The 14,382-nt window shown below is 45.7% G+C and overlaps 1 protein-coding gene across 7 annotated transcripts in view; it reads right to left on the bottom strand.

Annotated features, from left to right (window-relative positions):
• OTOF (otoferlin) overlaps positions 1-14,382 on the bottom strand; it is a 1,702,209-nt gene that overhangs the window by 1,127,169 nt on the left and 560,658 nt on the right. The gene's annotated exons all lie outside the window — the stretch shown is intronic.

Below are 14,382 nucleotides of genomic sequence, written 5' to 3' on the forward strand. Positions count from 1 at the left end.
ATGATCTAAACATTGTAGATATTTGGAAGGGGACCCCCTCATTATCAGTGTGCCGATGGTGATTGACATCTTAACGTGCAATTCAAAATGCTCAACATGCTCCAAACAGCTCCAACACAATGTAACCTGAAAAGGGGTTGAGTGCTGAGTTCAAAAGTGCATGTCATATCGTCTTTGCCTGACGTCTTGGGCTGTTGGGGATTACTCCCAGGTAGCCAGAGCAATGCTGGAAGTTTGCGGACTTGGAGGGCCCATCTCCCTCCACCAGAATACACAGAGGACACAGTCAATGACAAGTTCAAACTGTGGGTTATTGCAGACAAACCCAACAGGGATTTTTACAAGAACACAAGTGAATTCCAGTACGTCTTCAGCTTTTCCTGGCTCGCAGGCCAGTTTGTGCGCCCTCATGCCTGCGGGCTATGGGGCGTTATAAATAAACAATTAAAAATAAACAAAATAAATAATGTAAAATTGCCTCACTACTCTGTCATTACTTGGCCCGCTCTCCAACAACCTATCACTATGTGGGATTGGCCATCAGAAGCACAATAACCTATATGGGTACCCATATGTATTATTCTACTGGCTCTCGCATGTTAGGTGGCTGGCCTGTCCCTTCCCCAAAATCTAACTTACTACATTATTGCAGAGTAGTGGGCCAACCATTGGTTCTTACTCGTTGCTACCCACCCGTAGGGTGCTAAACTGTGATTGGTTAGAGCTGACGTCCCCAGGCCTGGGACCAGAAATGGTTCTCAGCTCACTGTGCACCTTTTCAAGGTGATGTGAACGACTATGTGCCTGAATTGTAATTTGTGTGTACCACCTTTGCCTATGAGTCCGTGTCCTGCTTGTCGCAACACTTGTTGCACACTTGCTGCAGCCTGCGTCTGGCTGCTTGGGATCAGCTTCTCTTTCCCACCACCGATCTCTGTTCATGGTTTCAATCTGCGCTGACACGTGTTTAGAGACCACAAAATTGAGCTCTGCAGCTCCGAATTATGAGGATTTATTCAGTTTCCTTGCAGTTGGTCCCTTTGTCATCTGGGGATTGGAATGTCTTTGTATCTCTCCACCTTGGCTGTGGGCTCTGTCTCACGCGTCTGGCTCCCAGTCCAGCCTGTATCGGCTCAGCTCGTTTCCTGCTCAATAATTTGAGGCCTTCGGTAATTTTCCTTAACCTTATCATGCGGTTTCTTCATTGTCCATGTTATAGTACTTTCGCTATGAGCTATCTATACATGGGTTCCATATGCTTTCCTGTATGTCCACGTTACTATTGGCTTTAAGCATCTTCAAGCTTGCTCAGGATCTCTTGTACCTTGCGGTTTCTGTGTTACTGCATTTGGCTAATGGCAAAAATAATAAAAGCAATGACGGTATGTATATGTATCTGTCCTCTAACTATAGAACTGTATGCTCATGTTCTTCATGTGTTCGAGTGTGTGTGTGTGCCGCACAGTGAGAATTGCACCTGTGTTTCATGTCTAACGCTGCTATGTCATGGTGTCTCTAATGACGCCAGCAACATGGCTTCTCCACGCTTAGTCCAAGCTGTCCATATAGGTGTCTCTGACCATAGTGTCCGGCTCCTCACTCACGCATGGATAGATTTGTACCACCCCTGGGCTGTATGGCTGACTGAGAGGGTACCTCTCTGTTTATTTGTCGATCATTAGTGCATTTGGGGTTCGTCCGAAATAGAATGGGGGGTTGCAGTGTTTTCTGGACTTCCGTCTTGTCATGAACTTAACGGGGGGTGATCCCAAGATCTCGACTACCTCTTCAGTGGACAGGCATATATTGCATTCTGCTAGCCTAGGGTCGAGGGGTGTGTGGCAAAAACCAATCCTGGCCTGAAGAAGTACCAGAGAGAGCAAAGGCTTTCAGGCACTAAGTCTGAGTTTGTACCACATCACAGCACAGTGGTGTCTCAGTTATAATGGGGAAACCGGTAGAACGTGAATCGTGCACCTCCTCTGCCTTTACTTTGGTAACCTGGGACAAGAGCCGGCTACACTCTGAAGAGACGTGAGTCAGCAGCGGATGCATCCAAACAACAGCAATACAGGAAGTACTAAATGGAAGAAATGTCGAAGCAAGGCTCTACCCAAATAGCATCTTTTCTAAACACAGACAACTAATCGTGCACGCACACAAATCCCGCCACTGCAAGGCAAGTGCACAGATGCTGCAGGGTAGAGATCTACAGAGCGTACCCCTGGGCATTATAATGCAGGGGGGACACTTACAGTCTTGGGTGAGTACAATTGTGAAAACCCATAATGAAAATGGTTACCTTTGAACATGGCTTGGGGTGAAATGGGAAAGTGGGATTTGACTGGTTTTGGTGTGGCCCAAGGAAACAGGCTAGTGGGTGAAAGGTACCTCGAATGCCTTGGAATGGGGCATCCACTCCACACGTTCGCTACCTCAATCTCTTGAGCGGGCACAGCAGTGGCATGCTCTTTTGCACTGTGCTGTGCAGCAGAAGTGGAGGATTCCGTCCAGGCCTCTTGATGAGGGGGGCAGCTCAAGCACAGAAGGTGCCTATGTGCGTGAAAGGCCAGTGAGTGCAATCAGAGGTTGGAATGTGGTGCCCATTCTCAGGACAGGTTCACATTTCTCTTAGGTGAATGGTTACTATGCTGAGCAGCAGCAAGTTCCAGGGGTAATTCCCTGGGACTTCCAAGATGCTGTGAGTTCCTTTACCAGACCCCTTGCATAGTTGGGGCGCTCGTCTGCGTCTTCCCAAGCCAGGAGCTGGCTATAATAATAATAATGAATAATAATAATAATTTAGCATTTAAATAGCGCTACAAACCCTCAGGTATCTGAGCGCTGCTTATTATTACCCACGGTGTGTGGTGCTCATTTATCGATCTTGGAAGGATAAAAGGCTGAGTTTGGCCCTGCGGGGACTCAACCTCGGAAGGATGAAAAGCTGAGTTGGCCCAGCCGGGATTCGAACCTGCATCAGCAGGCTCTGCATAGATGTCAAAACGAGCACTCTACTCGCTGTGCTATTGGACCGACTACAAATGCTTAAGGAGGTGTGCCACAACAGAGCCATTTGGCTAACTGGGACCCGTTTCTATGGAGAATTCAGGCTTCTAATTTTTCCTGCAGGTAATCATGCTGAGTCCCGGAGGTCCTGAGGAAGGGTTCTTGAACATTTACCTTCAGCCCTATAAGGGCCCTTTAAACTCACAGAGTTGCAATATAATCTGACAGAAGGAAAGGTGATTGTCCTTAAAATATCAAAATACTGGTGCAGGATTGGTCTATCTACAAGATACATGTCGGGTGCCAACTAGAATCATATTAATTATTATTGTAATGGGTTATTTATAATGTGCTTAATACCCAGAGGTTTCTAAGCATGGACCGGGGATCGAAACCACTGTTGCACCGCGTTGTCATGTTTCAAAGACGAGTGCTTTGCTCCTGCAGGAAAGCATTTGTGTTTAAAAGGAAGTGATGTAAGAACACTTTCCAAGATGGCCAAATTCATGAATAGTTGCCTGTTCATTACTCTGTAATTCCCTCTCGCCTCTTTCTCACACAGATCAAAGAGTGTCATGTGTAATGGTCAACTCTGAGTCCATCCACATCCTGCAATCAAGGCTATTTGAAATGGACATGGGTATCTTTGTGCAGGAAAAGCATCCTTTGCCATGAGGGTTACGCATCAATATTCACGCAAGAGAGTGGTGCAGGCCGGCCCTTCTGTTTTCCAGATCAGCCCAGTTGAAGGACTCTCTTAGCAAATGTCCCACTCATCGGCTCAGCCAATGGGAGGTTAGAGGATACCACAAGGGACAGAGGAACTCTGGATAGCACAAGGGCAACGTGCTGGTCTTGTTAGCAAGACCAGACAGAGCAACAGAGTTTCCAATCCCGGATCCACGCTTAGAAACCAAACTCAGGTACTATATTAGGCGAGTTATAAAAAAACAATTAAATAAATAATTAGTGAAGTTAAGCAGACAATCCAGCAATGCTTTCGTTTTTGGCTACAATGTCAGTTTCTTTTATACCACAGTATCTATTTCTTGGTAAGATATAGTTACCTTTACTTCCTCTCAGCATGCAATTTATAATGCATTCTCAAAAAAAGGTCAGTGTGAGAAGTGTTAGGACTTACCTGCTGTGCATACAGCAGACACAGCTTTGGATGCAAGCTCCTTTATGTGTTTAAGAATGTCCTCCCAAACGATGGCACACCTCTCGTAGTTATACCAGACAAACATGGCCAGCCATTCTTTAAGTTATCAGATGGGGCAGTGCTGATCTAAAAGTACACCCTGTTCTGACGGAGCACGGTGTAGGGTTACCAGTCATTTGAAATCAATAACATACTTGCCTGTAGAGTAGCATTGGTGCTACCTGTATCAAACCTACCAATTGACAACTGTATATAATGTTAGTTTCTTATCCTAAAGCCAGTCGTTTTTTTAAAGGGTAGTTACATGAAGGCTGCTTTCCGCATGTATGTGTGCGTTTCATGTGCTGCCCTTACCTCCATGGTAGCTAGCTGTGTGCCAAATCAGTGATGAACTGCAGACATTGTACATTGGAGTCTCTTGCATGGATATTAGCGAGTCAGTTATGCACACTATTGGCTCGAGGCCCATCTGGGTAGAGAACACTAACCTCACTTTCTAAGCCGACCTGTACATTATGAAAGTGAGGCTGTTTAGCAGAGCTGACTTTCCTGCAGAATCCATTTCCTTGAGCGCCTGAAACCTAGGAGGCTGCCCCGACAGATGGAAATCCAGCACGGGGGGGGGTGGGTGTGGGGACTAAAGAAAGAACCTGGCTTATCCCCGTCACTCTCTGCTTATCTGTTGCCTGTCTTGTTGCAGCGCTCTTATGCCTCAGGGCCTGTCTCCAGCGCTTTAGAAAAAAAATAAATAAATAAAAAAAATCCAAAGTTTCAAAAGGTCCCAAAGCAATGTGTGAAGCACACAGTGCACTGCCACACACAGCTGAGTGCAATAAGGCACCTGTCAGCTGTCTCCAAAGTTCCTAGAAGGAATTGCACTTTTGAGCCAGGCCTGCATTCACGTACACCGCACGCACCAACCAAATGATCTGAATACTCATTTGGGCGTGCGCACACGGACTGGAAAATAAAATGTTCTGTTATTCACGCATGCACTCCACTAACAGGAAACACAACGCGAGCCCTTTATGTGGATATTGTCGTGCACAGATTCCGTGATCCCTTTCTTCGTGCGTCTTTCTAGTGCTTGTACCTTTTGCTTTCCTTTCGCTTTCCTCTCTGTTATATATACATATGTTGCATCCAATCTTCTCTGGTTCTCCATAGGGCTGGGCTCGTCCTCTCGATGAAGAGCAATTTTTATCCAGCTTTTGGGGATATTCCATGGACATCATGTTCAGAAGGCTAGCATGTCCAGCCCTATTCTTTAAGGGTTACAATGTCCCTTCCCAGTGCAGTTTTGTGGTTATTTTCCCGACCCGCCACAACTATGACAGTGAATACCGCGTTCTCAAGTAAACTGGGGCCACCCTTTCAATGAATACTGGGCGCCTTCTCTTAACGGGTGTCTCTTAATCACAGCTTCCCAAGCGCACGTGTTGCTGATCTTTCACTCATAGCCAGCATCACTTACATGTATTTCTGGAACCACATGCATCTGAGTAATTCACAGACCAAAGTAGCATGTTGAGTCGTGTCGCGTGCACACTGTTCTGCCAAGGTCCCTGAAGTCACTCATCTGGAGGTATCCCCATGAAAGTGATGGGATTAATCCGTAAATCTAGCTCTCATGGTGGGTTCTGAAAAGTGGGAACCGCATTGAAGCTGGGCAGATAGCTCATCAAGTTCAGTGCTCACCTCAGACCGATGTGTGCAATTTTTCTATTCATCCTTCCGTTCCTCTCTAGAGGTAGATCAGCTGCGTGGGTAATGATGTCACCTGCTAGAGCAGTGCTGCGATTAGACGCTGCAGCGTGAACCACTGAACGCAAACTAACACTGTTAAAAGGTCGTGGAGAACGTGTGAGGCTGAGGCGGACTTAAGAGCAGCAAGATCCTCTCACCCAGCAGGCCGCACAGACACCGGAAGTAATGGTATGTGGTCATTGATAAGACAACCGCCCGGGTGGGGCAAGATATACAGCCCGGGTGGCTCCCGGCGGCCAAACCTCTGGGGCCTTCCCGGCTCCTGCCCTCCTTGCTCTGTGTACATGGCCGTGTGATGTAACACTGGGCATCACAGCACTGAAAGATCTGTTTAAACCATATATGACGCTCTTTGACTTGTCCGGCCCTGATGTGCCTTTGAGAGAGGAGGCCCCCAGCAGGAAACTGGGTGACTGCCCAACTGTTCCAGCCGCCGCTTGCTCTGCCCCTTCGGGTTTGCCTTTTCAGAGCGGCACTGGTGCCAGTTTGTCTCATTAGAGCAGGTGGTGGGTGTGGGGGCTGTGCCTTGAGGTCCAGGTTTTAGCAGCCAGCCTGCATTGGAAACGTCGCAGCAATGTCATGCGTCGCCCCAGAGGGATGGCAGCCGAGCTTCCCTCGCGGAGAAGGGAGATGCTACTAATTGGCGCCAACGGTTCGAACATCCAGGCCTCCCTCTGACAATGATAGGGACCTGCTGCCCCGGTTCCAGGGCCCAGCTCTTGGCCGCCTGCCCAGCTGGCAGATGCCCAGTGGCAGCGTAAGCTGGAAAGGACCTGTGGCTGTTCCGACAGCGGCATAAACTAAGCGTGAAGAGACTGCGCGCCACAGTCAGGGGGGGGGCGGAGATTCCAGCGCAAGCGCAGCACTGCACTGAGGAGGACAGCGGTGCCACAGAAAAGAATGTCACACGAACATCAACTCCTTATTTCCTAATGATCTGATCAACTTGGCCCAGTGCAAGGAAAGTTGTGTAGCGCTTCACAGTATCGCCCTGGCAACCCTGGACGCAAGCTTGCCGCGAGAGCCTGGGATTGGTTCCCGGAGCAGAGTCATCTCCTCCGTGCTCTTTGTTTTTTTCTATATGGTGATTTCTTTTGTCCTTTATTTTTTCCTCAATCCTCTTTTGTTTAGGCTTGGTGTTCTGTGGCCCATGTGTTGTGTATATCATTTATATTTTTATTTCTTTATGTCATTCCAATCAGTGCTTTGTCGTGCCTTGAGGTTAGGGAACATGTAACTATATGCAGGGCTTTAAGTGGGCAGTCTCCAGAAAGGGCCCACCCCCGACTAGTCTTTTCTTTTTTTCTAAACCGAAGTACTGACACCTGCAGACAGCCCATGTAACCGTTGCTCTGGCTGCATGAGCTGTCTGAAGACTGTACTCAGAAATAGGAGACGGCTGAAGGGCCCAGCTTTCCAATTGTTCCAGAGTAAAGAGTCCTCAGGCAGCATGAAAGCCCTTCGTGCACCCTGACAACTCTGTGCTCACCAACAATAGGAAAGTCGGCCCTCCAGACCTCCTGTTGTTTCTAAGTACAGAGTAATCACACAGCAGACCGACCTTTCACTCAAGGAGCCTGTGGTTTTGAATAGTTGTTTTGTTTGGTGCTGGTCAACCTTTCAAGCCTCGGCCCCACAGCCCGTCTGAATCCCGCTTCTTGGTTAGACTCCTTTGTGGTCTAAAGAAGCAAATCTGTGTTAAAGTATCGGGCCAGCGTCTTGATCTGTTATTGTGGGAGCAGGCTGAGATCGAATGGAACTACCCAGAGCAATTATTGCACAATTCTTTGGTGCTTGCAGTGAATGCCCCTCAGTGGTAGTTCCTAGGTAATCAACTTGCACCACATTGAGGAGGCCCCGCATGCCGGAACTTGCGCGTGGTCCCATGCTGGGGGGATGTGACCTACCAGTTCGGTCAGGACTGCCACCATTTTGATTTGCCTATGTTTGCTTCCCTCCCGAAATAGATCAGACGAACTAAACAAGATACAGTGGAAACTTACAGAAACGTTGTCAGTGGTTATGACTAATTAAAAGCGTATACTAATCACTTTTTGGTATTTTTAGCTGTGGAAATAAGCTTTCAAATAGCTCCAAAATGCAGACATCTGGTAACAAGAATCCCAAAGATAAGCATCAAATATCGAAAGCCTTCTGCCTCAAATACCTTGAACCAAGAGGGGGAGTCAACAGCACCCGGATCTGAGGGAGCTGCTGGGGTGTCGTGTGGAAATTTGCCGTCAAATAAATAGTTTTTTACTAATAAACTGTGCCAACGTATTTTATTTATGCAAGTGCTTTATATTGTGTAATAAAGACTCAAAGCACAGTTCCGCGGTGCAACAGGCCACATAAACAAGCAGCACACGATCAACCCATGGAAGGATCGGCAATGTGTGGGGCACGCTGATGCAGCAGTGTGCATTGGGGGGGGGCAATTATTAATTGGGCAGGAAGTTGATGGGGGGCAGACTGGGAGGGGTCATTGTGTTGGGCTACACGTAGAAAAGGGGAGAGTTTCGAAAGATTTATTTAAGATGAGCCAGTTTTCGAGGAAAAACACGTTCAGAGCCTGTGGTTTTGTGTGGAGAAGCTTCTGTTGACTACGCGGGCATAATTATATTACAAAATGTGTCACTAGGTTTTTAGTGGCTGACAGATGAAGGCTGGCCAGTCTGATCGCGTGGCAGGGGTAGATACATAGCTATCTATCAATTTCCCCAATGCTGAAAACAAAGCATAATAGGTCTATTTCTAAAGGGCATATTCACCCAGAGGTTTCTTGGCCCAGAATAATATATCAATAATAGCTCTTTCCAGGGGCTTCTACACCCAGTAACAACATGGAGCCCAGGTTAAAGGCATGAGTAAAGCAAGGTCCTTAATGCTGGGCCCCAGCACCATTGCTGGCCGGTAAAGGCTGTGGATTGGGTTTTTATTGTATTAGCACCCTGAGGAAAACCCTCAGTGTTAAGAGCAATACATTTGACAGCAAGTATTGGCCATGGTGAGAGCGTGAACTGCTGTTTCAGCCAAAGAACTCCTCACTTTACATGGCCTCTATGGAAATGGACGGACATGCTGTTGAGGAGCCCCTCTTCCATTTCCATGGCAACCAGGATGGAAATGGACAGACGTGCTGCTTGAGGAGCCCCTCTTCCATTTCCATAGCAGCCATGATGGAACTGGACGGACGTGCTGCTTGAAGAGCCCCTCTTCCATTTCCATGGCAGCCAGGATGGAAATGGACAGACGTGCTGCTTGAGGTGCCTCTCTTCCATTTCCATAGCAGCCAGGATGGAACTGGACGGACGTGCTGCTTGAGTACCCCCTCTTCCATTTCCATGGCAGCCAGGAGCGTAGCAGTCACGCCCCAATAGAGAGAGGTCAGTATAGGACAGAGATGGTGAGTGGGGGGATGAAGCAAATCAGGGGAGCATGCGGCTTGCTCTGAACCCTGGCTTGGAGAGAGCGCAAACTGATGTTTATAGTTACCTAACTCAATGGTACTCATTTTATTGACTCTGAAAGGCTGTGTGGACCTGCTGGTTTTATTGTTCTTAGTCTGGTATTTCACATAGCTCATGTTATTGTAATAGTTATTTATAACGCATTTAATACCCATAGGTAACTAAGGGCTGACCCAGGAATCCAACCTGTGTTGCTCTGCGTCATCTTGCTTCCAAGGCGAGTGCGTTGCCCCTGAACTATCCTCCCGGAGATGTTAGTTTTCAGAAGGGTGGCAGCAGCCATAGTGTTAACAGCAGGGTGGTGTAGGTATTGCAAGGATATAGCAATGTAGGATTTAACTTTAATGCTAAACATAATTAAAATCTATTCCGCTGTGCTGCGCGTCCGGCGTGATGGAAAGAGTGCAACCGTCCAGGTTAAATCAGAACAGAACAGCAGGATGCCCTAACAGCATTTACTTGAGGGATGTGTGAAAGCTTCCCTGTGGGGGAGAGGGAAGAAAGAGCGACAGGCAGGGGATAAAGAGAGATATGATAGGTTATTTATAACTCACTTAATACCCAGTGGTTTCTAAGCGCGGACCCGGGGATCGAACCTGTGTTGCTCCATCTTGTCTTGCTTCACCAGGCGAGCGCTTTGCCCCTGAGCTATCCTCCTATGGGACTCCATGGAACAGGGATTAGCCTGTATTACTACCGCCAGTATTATACAGGTAATACCCGTATATAAGGCAGTGTGAACGGTAATACCGTTTGCTGGTATCCTTCCGGATTTGCGGCATGATACAGGCAAACCTGTAATGAGCCCCAATTGGTCCAAGCATGCACCATACAAGCAACTGATCTAGTCAACCACTGACCTGAGAACAGCCAGGCACATTGCAACTGCAGCATTACTTTGCAGTAAGGGGCATGCTGCAATATTCTGCTTCTTTTGTTATGGTATTCTGCCGCTTTGTTATGGTATTCTGCTGCTTTGTTATGGTATTCTGCTGCCAGTATTATACAGGTAATACCCCGATATAAGGCAGTGTGAACGGTAATACCGTTTGCTGGTATCCTTCCGGATTTGCGGCATAATACAGGCAAACCTGTAATGAGCCCAAATTGGTCCAAGCATGCACCATACAAGCAACTGACCTATTCAACCACTCACCGGAGAACATCCAGGCACATTGCAACTGCATCATTACTTTGCAGTAAGGGGCATGCTGCAATATTCTGCTGCTTTTGTTATGGTATTCTGCCGCTTTGTTATGATATTCTGCTGCTTTGTTATGGTATTCTGCTGCCAGTATTATACAGATAATACCCTTATATTAGGCAGTGTGAACGGTAATACCGTTTGCTGGTATCCTTCCGGATTTTCCGGCACATTGCAACTGCAGCAGTACTTTGCAGTAAGGGGCATGCTGCAATATTCTGCTGCTTTTGTTATGGTATTCTGCTGCTTTGTTATGCCATTCGGCTGCTTTTGTTATGGTATTCTGCTGCTTTGTTATGGTATCCTGCTGCTTTTGTTATGGTATCCTGCTGCTTTTGTTATGGTATATTACCGCTTTGTTATGGTATTCTGCTGCTTTTGTTATGATATTCAGCTGCTTTGTTATGGTATTCTGCTGCTTTTGTATGGTATTGTGCTGCTTTTTGTTATAGTATTGTGCTGCTTTTGTTATGGTATTCTGCTGCTTTTGTTATGGTATTCTGCTCCTTTGTTACGGTATTCTGCCGCTTTGTTATGGTATTATGCTGCTTTTGTTATGGTATTCTTCTGCTATGTTATGGTATTCTGCTCCTTTGTTACGGTATTCTGCCGCTTTGTTATGGTATTCTGCTGCTTTTGTTATGGTATTCTTCTGCTATGTTATGGTATTCTGCTGCTTTGGTATGGTATGCTGCTGCTTTTGTTATGGTATTCTGCTGCCAGTTTTATACAGGTAATACCCGTATATAAGGCAGTGTGAACGGTAATACCGTTTGCTGGTATCCTTCCGGATTTGCCGGCATGATACAAGCAAACCTGTAATGAGCCCCAATTGGTCCAAGCATGCACCATGCAAGCAACTGACCTAGTCAACCACTGACCGGAGAACAGCCAGGCACATTGCAACTGCAGCAGTACTTTGCAGTAAGGGGCATGCTGAAATATTCTACTGCTTTTGTTATGGTATTCTGCCGCTTTGTTATGGTATTCTGCTGCTTTGTTATGGTATTCTGCTGCTTTGTTATGGTATTCTGCTGCTTTGTTATGGTATTCTGCTGCTTTTGTTATGATATTCTGCTGCTTTGTTATGTTATTCTGCTGCTTTTGTTATGGTATTGTGCTGCTTTTGTTATGGTATTCTGCTGCTTTTGTTATGGTATTGTGCCGCTTTGTTATGGTATTCTGCTCCTTTTGTTACGGTATTCTGCTGCTTTTGTTATGATATTCTGCTGCTTTTGTTATGGTATTCTGCTGCTTTTGTTATGGTATTGTGCTGCTTTTGTTATGGTATTCTGCTGCTTTGTTATGGTATTCTGCTGCTTTTGTTATGGTATTCTGCTCCTTTGTTACGGTATTCTGCCGCTTTGTTATGGTATTATGCTGCTTTTGTTATGGTATTCTTCTGCTATGTTATGGTATTCTGCTCCTTTGTTACGGTATTCTGCCGCTTTGTTATGGTATTCTGCTGCTTTTGTTATGGTATTCTTCTGCTATGTTATGGTATTCTGCTGCTTTGGTATGGTATGCTGCTGCTTTTGTTATGGTATTCTGCTGCCAGTTTTATACAGGTAATACCCGTATATAAGGCAGTGTGAACGGTAATACCGTTTGCTGGTATCCTTCCGGATTTGCCGGCATGATACAAGCAAACCTGTAATGAGCCCCAATTGGTCCAAGCATGCACCATGCAAGCAACTGACCTAGTCAACCACTGACCGGAGAACAGCCAGGCACATTGCAACTGCAGCAGTACTTTGCAGTAAGGGGCATGCTGAAATATTCTACTGCTTTTGTTATGGTATTCTGCCGCTTTGTTATGGTATTCTGCTGCTTTGTTATGGTATTCTGCTGCTTTGTTATGGTATTCTGCTGCTTTGTTATGGTATTCTGCTGCTTTTGTTATGATATTCTGCTGCTTTGTTATGTTATTCTGCTGCTTTTGTTATGGTATTGTGCTGCTTTTGTTATGGTATTCTGCTGCTTTTGTTATGGTATTGTGCCGCTTTGTTATGGTATTCTGCTCCTTTTGTTATGGTATTCTGCTGCTTTTGTTATGATATTCTGCTGCTTTTGTTATGGTATTCTGCTGCTTTTGTTATGGTATTGTGCTGCTTTTGTTATGGTATTCTGCTGCTTTGTTATGGTATTCTGCTGCTTTGGTATGGTATTCTGCGTACAATGTCATGGTCATTTCCCTTTGCATAAAAGTGCCAAATGTTTACCACTCTGAAATACAAATCAATGCCATTCCTTATGCATCCTTGGCTCTATCATCAAGAAAGGCAGCACTGCCCAACGTGCTTAACCCAGACTGTAGGTATGGGTACAATAACGTGACACCCTTTCATTCCCACCAAGTGACACATTCCAAATGCACTTCCCGTCCTCAGCAGTATCCCTCTGGAAAATTCCAGATCATTCATAATTCCTGAGGAGAATGCTCTTGAATCCTTAATTCTTCCAATAGTCGCGTTGTTTTTAGCACGTCAAGCGCGTACACATACATTCAACACTAGGTGTAACGAACATGCTCCTTATCGCTGTCTCCCTCTATGGGCCGGATTCATGGAAGTGTTTTATAATGGCGCAATCCCATAGGAAAACGTTCTGTGAATCAGGGCCTACGTCTCTGTGGCTAAGAGTGGCGTTTTGCATGCCTATGTTTGATAGCGCCACGCCAGCTGTTGCTGACAGCATCCTGGGCAGAGGAAAAAACCTAGATATCTTGGAGGAAGAGGGGACACTGAGTTTCCGTTCAGGTTGGAAGCCGAATGCGAGCAGCAGTGATGCAGGTGGGCCGCAGCCTGGTATTTGGATACAGGCATTGTCATTGCCTGTGTCCTGCATGAATATCGCCATCGCTCTGAGAGGGCACATCGTCTATACCAGAGGAGGTGATGGGGACACTGATAGGCGCCTTGGGTGGGTCCTGTGGTTTTGACAGACAGAGTTAGGGGTTACAATTGGCGTTTGTTACTCTCCATTTTTTGTCTATTATTTGTGCGTCATTACCTTGTGCACATAGGAAGCAGATCATTGGCTTTAATCTTAGCCTGAGCCTGACTCTTTCAAAGAAGGTCGGACGTTTTAGGAAATAAAGAGGTGTGCATTATTGGCAAAATATGTTTTTTAAAAGAAGGAATTCATGTAATAGTACTAACATTGTAAATTGGCTCATTTAAAAATTGTACAATGTTCCTTTCTAACAATTACTTTTAGTCATAATAAGAATGTTGTTCTTGTTTTACTGAGAATTAAAAAAAAAAAAATCTAAAATAAACATATTAATTATTTTCTGATGGAAGTTAATCATTACAAGCCGGACAATATGGTACACTCATATCGTTCTCTTTCGAAAAAAACCTATGCATATGGGACCCAGAAAAAGAGCACCAATGATAGTTTCTGACTGCTTTGCATTAAATCAAAGTGCATTGTAGGAGCATAAGAATAACTGCAGATCTTTATATTTAACAGATATATCTGTAAAAAGTGGGTTGCATGCTCATTCCGGTTATGAATCGAGTCTATGTCAGCAGTATTTATAATGTTTTTAATTTATTCCAAAATGTATTTTTCATGAACACATAGAAAGAGACATCGGCACTCCTCTGAGCATCATACAATCAGATGATCACACCACTTGTGCTACAATTATCTAGAAGAGGTTGCTCATTCCTTCATACATCAAGAGAAAAGAGTTGGATGCCGGATTCATAATGCACACTGGGTTTGGTGCTAACTCATTTTTCACAACAACACTCGCCATA

The sequence above is a fragment of the Ambystoma mexicanum genome, chromosome 4p, assembly GCF_040938575.1.
Source record: "Ambystoma mexicanum isolate Mex_15411 chromosome 4p, UKY_AmexF1_1, whole genome shotgun sequence".
Taxonomy (NCBI): Eukaryota; Metazoa; Chordata; class Amphibia; order Caudata; family Ambystomatidae; genus Ambystoma; species Ambystoma mexicanum.